The following is a 7,500-nucleotide window of genomic DNA, read 5'->3' on the forward strand; positions in this document are numbered from 1 at the left end:
TTCTATGGGGTTGAGATCTGGAGACTGGCTAGGCCACTCCAGGACCTTGAAATGCTTCTTACGAAGCCACTCCTTCGTTGCCCGGGCGGTGTGTTTGGGATCATTGTCATGCTTAAAGACCCAGCCACGTTTCATCTTCAATGCCCTTGCTGATGGAAGGAGGTTTTCACTCAAAATATCCCGATACATGGCCCCATTCATTCTTTCCTTTACACGGATCACTCGTCCTGGTCCCTTTGCAGAAAAACAGCCCCAAAGCACAATGCTTCCACCCCCATGCTTCACAGTAGGTATGGTGTTCTTTGGATGCAACTCAGCATTCTTTGTCCTCCAAACACGACGAGTTGAGTTTTTACCAAAAAGTTATATTTTGGTTTCATCTGACCATATGACATTCTTCCAATCTTCTTCTGGATCATCCAAATGCTCTCTAGCAAACTTCAGTTGGGCCTGGACATATACTGGCTTAAGCAGGGGGAGACGTCTGGCACTGCAGGATTTGAGTCCATGGCGGCGTAGTGTGTTACTGATGGTAGGCTTTGTTACTTTGGTCCCAGCTCTCTGCAGGTCATTCACTAGGTCCCCCGTGTGGTTCTGGAATTTTTGCTCACCATTGAGTGAGATCTTGCATGGAGCCCCAGATGGAGGGAGATTATCAGTGGTCTTGTATGTCTTCCATTTCCTAATAATTGCTCCCACAGTTGATTTCTTCAAAATAAAGCTGCTGACCTATTGCAGATTCAGTCTTCCCAGCCTGGTGCAGGTCTACAATTTTGTTTCTGGTGTCCTTTGACAGCTCTTCGTTCTTGGCCATAGTGGAGTTTGGAGTGTGACTGTTTGAGGTTGTGGACAGGTGTCTTTTATACTGATAACAAGTTCAAACAGGTGCCATTAATATAGGTACCGAGTGGAGGACAGAGGAGCCTCTTAAAGAAGACGTTACCGGTCTGTGAGAGCCAGAAATCTTGCTTGTTTTTAGGTGACCAAATACTTATTTTCCACCATAATTTGCAAAAAAAATAATTAAAAATCCTACAATTTGATTTTCTGGATTTTTTTTTCTAACTTTGTCTGTCATAGTTGAAGTATACCTATGATGAAAATTACAGGCCTCACTCATCTTTTTAAGTGGGAGAACTTGCACAATTGGTGGCTGACTAAATACTTTTTTGCCCCACTGTATATTTACATCTCTGTATCTCTCTCTATATACAGTTGCTATCTCTCTGTATCTCTCTCTCTATATACAGTTGCTATCTCTCTGTATCTCTCTCTCTATATACAGTTGCTATCTCTCTGTATCTCTCTCTCTATATACAGTTGCTATCTCTCTGTATCTCTCTCTCTATATACAGTTGCTATCTCTCTGTATCTCTCTCTCTATATACAGTTGCTATCTCTCTGTATCTCTCTCTCTATATACAGTTGCTATCTCTCTGTATCTCTCTCTCTATATACAGTTGCTATCTCTCTGTATCTTTCTCTTTCACTCTGGAACAATAGTTGCTATCTCTCTTTTCTGAGACATCACTAAGTATTTGTTTTGCTATCTCTCTGTATCAACTCTAACTATCTATATAACATTTGCTATCTCTCTGTCCCCCCTATCTCTCTCTCTATATACAGTTGCTACTTTCTGTCTGTCATTTGATATCATCTATATACAGTTGCTATCTCTCTGTATCTCTCTCAGAAGACTACAAACAGTTGCTATCTCTCTGTATCACTTTACTCTATATACAGTTGCTATCTTTCTGTATCTCTCTCTCTATATACAGTTGCTATCTCTCTGTATCTCTCTCTCTATATACAGTTGCTATCTCTCTGTCTCTCTCTCTCTATATACAGTTGCTATCTCTCTGTATCTCTCTCTCTCTATATACAGTTGCTATCTCTCTGTATCTCTCTCTCTATATACAGTTGCTATCTCTCTGTATCTCTCTCTCTATATACAGTTGCTATCTCTCTCCCTCTCTCTCTATATACAGTTGCTATCTCTCTGTATCTCTCTCTCTATATACAGTTGCTATCTCTCTGTATCTTTCTCTCTATATACAGTTGCTATCTCTCTGTATACTGTCTCTCATCTATATACAGTTGCTATCTCTCTGTCACAAAATATCTCTCTCAGCGCAAACGAAAAATAAACAAATTGTAATCCAACTCATGATAGTTAGCTATCATATGTAGTTTGTATCTTTCTCTCTATAGTACAGTTGCTATCTCTCTGTATCTCTCTCTCTATATACAGTTGCTATCTCTCTGTATCTCTCTCTCTATATACAGTTTGCTATCTCTCTGTATCTCATTCTCTATATACAGTTGCTATCTCTCTGTAGTCTCTGGAGCTCTATATACAGTTGCTATCTCTCTGTATCTCTCTCTCTATATACAGTTGCTATCTCTCTGATAATCATTCTCTCTCTATATACAGTTGCTATCTCTCTGTATCTCTCTCGATCTTATATACAGTTGCTATCTCTCTGTAGCTAGAAAATCTCTCTATATACAGTTGCTATCTCTCTGTATCTCTCTCTCTATATACAGTTGTCCTATCTCTCTGTATCTCTCTCTCTATATACAGTTGCTATCTCTCTGTATCGAGAGTCTCTCTCTATATACAGTTGCTATCTCTCTGTATCATCTCATTCTATATACAGTTGCTATCTCTCTGTATCATCAGCTCTCTATATACAGTTGCTATCTCTCTGTATCTCTCTCTCTATATACAGTCATACACATAACGTTGCTATCTCTCTGTATCTTTCTCTTTCACTCTGGAACAATATTTGAATCTCCTTTTCTGAGACATCACTAAGTATTTGTTTTATGTCCCGCTGTCTCATGGAGAAAGAAAAGCTTATCCAAATTTAACTATCTTTAATAACCTTATTTTTTTATGTCCTCTCCTCCTCCTCCTCCCCCTCTATCTCTTCCTCCTCACTGAAGTGAAACTCAACTTTCTGTCTGTCATTTGATATCATGCAGTGTTACAGAGTGAGTCAGCCATTTCCGATTTACTCCTTTCGTCAGAAGACAGATAACACAAACATTCTGTTGACAGCCCCTGTTGCCATGACACTTTACTCTATTTCTCTTAGACCCCCTTTTCTTTCTGGAACATATCCTCATCTCTCTCTCTCTCTCATTATCTCAGCCAATCATCTCGGCAAGGTTCTCTCTCTAAACTCTCTCTCTCTCTAACCATTTTAATCTATTTACAGATCTCTCGTCTGTTATTCTCTGAATGTTCACATGTCTCAGAAGACATTTCTGCCAACCATTTTCTCTCCCTCTCTATCTTGCTGTGTTTTGTTAAAAATGTAAATCTCTCTTTCTCTCTCATCTCTAATTCTCTCTCAGTCTATCTCTCTCTCTCTCAGATGAGAATTCTCTCTCTTCTATCTCTCTCTCTCTCTCTCTCTTTCCCCATCTCTATCTCCCTCTCTCTGTGGAGCTCTCTCTCCATCTCTCTCTCTCTCTCTCTCTCTCTCTCCTCATTCTCTCTCTAAAAAGAGATCAAACCAGTAGTTCTTGTACATCTCATACCATACATATAATGTATGCATTAGGTTTGATGGCAGAATCCAGGTTTTCTTCATACTGTCCTTCTCTCATCCCAGACAGGATTTACGGTATTACCAGCTTAGTACACAAAGTGGGCACTGTTCTCCATCAAAAACTCACAAAAATGCCAGAATGCTAACAAAACTAGCACAAGTAATAGTACATTTCCAGACAGGAGGTTGCTAGCTAAACATACTAACCAGCAGACAAACTGAAAATAAACAAATTGTAATCCAACTCATGAAGTTATACATATGTAGATAGGAGCTATCAAAGGTCACTTTTTTTGGTGAGTTTGGATATTTATCAGCAGACGAATGTGAATGAGAGACATTGTGCAAATGAACAACGTGTTGACACACGCTAGTCTGAAGGAAGAACAGTAGTGGCTCTGGAGCAGCATGTGTACACGCTGTGTCTGTGTGGAGTCTGGAGTCTGGAGTCTAGAGTCGTTAGGGCAACAGGCCTGCCTGCTCTGAGAAGATGGGGGAGGAGCAGACAGGTGATAACAGAGAAGAAAAAGATAGATAGCTGAACAGATAACTCATTCAAAGTGGCTTTAACTTCTCAAACAGCAGAAAGCTTACACAATGTGTGACCGACCGGCTCGATTCGATCTTATGTACTGTAGCAAAATTTGAAATGGTGAGCTAGAAAATGGTATATGATGGCACTACAGTTGAGGAACAATGGGAAAGTAATGCTGTTATAATAAACTTGTAACCACAACTATTTAGTTACTGTTCTTTTTTGTCCAACGTTTACTGACACCTGCCATACTCAACGGGTGTTGAGCGTTCGTAAATTTGTCAGTTATACAGCGCTCTTGCACACTGAGTGGAGAGTGCTCTGAAATCGGAGTAGATAGCCAGAGCTAATTTCCAGCACGTCTATCGACAGTGTTCGCAGTGACATCATGAACATTCTATTGAAATAGTTACTTGCATAATGGAGTCTTTTGTTTAGACATGCAGCTAGCAGCTAGCTAAACAACGAACCATAATCCCAACCCATAACGTTACTGCCCTGCATGAATCTGCCGGTTAGCTAACCAACCAGGTTCAATGTTATCTAGCTAACATTAGGCTATAACTAGCAATGCAAATTCCTCTGAGATACTATTACAACACAGATCATACACATAACGTTAGCTAACGAGCCAGCAAGCTAACGTTAGCTAACAGTACGCTTTAACTTGAAATGAAAATGACTTTCTGACTAAATTTGAAATGTGTAATATCTGAAAATGTAGCTAGCTAGATTATTTTATCCGTATACATGAATGGACGCTCCTCCCTGTCACGGTTGCCCTTAGTTTGAAGATGTAATCCGAAGACAGGTGTTTTATACAACAACCTTCAGTGTGTTCTCTTTTCAACTCCCTCTGCATATTTACAATCAAACGCCAGAACTTTCTCCATCTCCTTAGTGATCATACTCTAATTCTACTGATTTCAAAACTCTGTCCTACAGAAAGTAGAGAGCAACACTTTTGCAGTTCTACTGCGTGATACCTTTCAGAAAAAGCTGCGTTATATTCTATCGGCAACACTCATACTGACCAGCTCATCTTATAGACAAAAACCTGCTACATGGCAGACCAATCCGAGCTCATCTCTCGGCATGTCCAGCTACTGTTCACCCATTATCTCAGCCAATCATGGCTAGGGCAAGGTTCCATTACTTTGTCCACAGCTAAACTAACTAGGCTCGTAATTTAACCATTTTAATCGTATTTACAGATGGCACGTTTGTTATTAAGGCACATGAATGTTCACATGTCTCAGAAGACATTTCTGCCAACAAAAAATAACATTTTGATAAAAAAAGAAAGTTTTACTTTCAAATGATTGTCCTGTAAGAAATATCTTGCTGTGTTTTGTAAACGCAAAAATGTAAATGCTTCTTATTGTAATTTCTCCATCGACATCAGACTAATTTTGTGCTTCAGTTATACTTCTCCCCTCAGATGAGAATTCACTAATGGGCATTCTATCAGCAGACAGCACTCTGATGTGGAGCTACTGTTCTCCATCATTCTATCAGCAGACAGCACTCTGATGTGGGGCTACTGTTCTCCATCATTCTATCAGCAGACAGACTGATGTGGAGCTACTGTTCTCCATCATTCTATCAGCAGACAGACTGATGTGGAGCTACTGTTCTCCATCATTCTATCAGCAGACTGATGTGGAGCTACTGTTCTCCATCATTCTATCAGCAGACTGATGTGGAGCTACTGTTCTCCATCATTCTATCAGCAGACAGACTGATGTGGAGCTACTGTTCTCCATCATTCTATCAGCAGACAGCACTCTGATGTGGAGCTACTGTTCTCCATCATTCTATCAGCAGACAGCACTCTGATGTGGAGCTACTGTTCTCCATCATTCTATCAGCAGACAGACTGATGTGGAGCTACTGTTCTCCATCATTCTACCAGCAGACAGACTGATGTGGAGCTACTGTTCTCCATCATTCTATCAGCAGACAGACTGATGTGGAGCTACTGTTCTCCGATATTTTTCTCTGGTAAAATGCAAGATTAACTTTAAAAGCAAAACATGAGGAAATGTAGCTGTCAACATTCTATGATAAACATTAGAAATCTGATGACCATGCATCGTTCTTGCAAAAAAATACCAGGATATTATGTATCCATTATCTATCCATTATCCACAGTATGTATCCATTATCTATCCATTATCCAAATAAAAAACATTATGTATCCATTCAAAGTGCTGTACAGAAACCCAGCCTAAAACTCCAAACAGCAAGCAATGCAGGTGTAGAAGCATCCATTATCCACAGTATGTATCCATTATGTATCCATTATGTATCCATTATGTATCCATTATCCACAGTATGTATCCATTATGTATTCATGATCCACATTATGTATCCATTATGTATCCATTATCCACAGTATGTATCCATTATGTATCCATTATCCACATTATGTATCCATTATGTATCCATTATCCACATTATGTATCCATTATGTATCCATTATGTATCCATTATGTATCCATTATGTATCCATTATCCACATTATGTATCCATTATGTATCCATTATCCACATTATGTATCCATTATCCACATTATGTATCCATTATCCACATTATGTATCCATTATGTATCCATTATCCACATTATGTATCCATTATGTATCCATTATGTATCCATTATCCACATTATGTATCCATGATGTATCCATTATGTATCCATTATGCATCCATTATCCACATTATGTATCCATTATGTATCCATTATGTATCCATTATCCACATTATGGATCCATTATGTATCCATTATCCACAGCATGTATCCATTATGTATCCATTATGTATCCATTATCCACAATATGTATCCATTATGTATCCATTATCCACATTATGTGTCCATTATGTTTCCATTATGTATCCATTATGTATCCATTATGTATCCATTAACCATTATGTATCCATTATGTATCCATTATGTATCCATTATCCACATTATGTATCCATTATGTATCCATTATCACATTATGTATCCATTATGTATCCATTATCCACATGATGTATCCATTATGTATCCATTATGTATCCATTATCCACATTATGTATCCATTATGTATCCATTATCCACATTTGTATCCATTATGTATTAATTATCCACATTATGTATCCATTATGTATCCATTATCCACATTATGTATCCATTATGTATCCATTATCCACATTATGTATCCATTATGTATCCATTATCCACATTATGTATCCATTATGTATCCATTATGTATCCATTATGTATCCATTATGTATCATTATCCACATTATGTATCCATTATGTATCCATTATCCACATTATGTATCCATTATGTATCCATTATCCACATTATGTATCCATTATGTATCCATTATCCACATTATGTATCCATTATGTATCCA

Source organism: Oncorhynchus gorbuscha, linkage group LG21 (assembly GCF_021184085.1).
Source record: "Oncorhynchus gorbuscha isolate QuinsamMale2020 ecotype Even-year linkage group LG21, OgorEven_v1.0, whole genome shotgun sequence".
NCBI classification, from domain to species: Eukaryota; Metazoa; Chordata; class Actinopteri; order Salmoniformes; family Salmonidae; genus Oncorhynchus; species Oncorhynchus gorbuscha.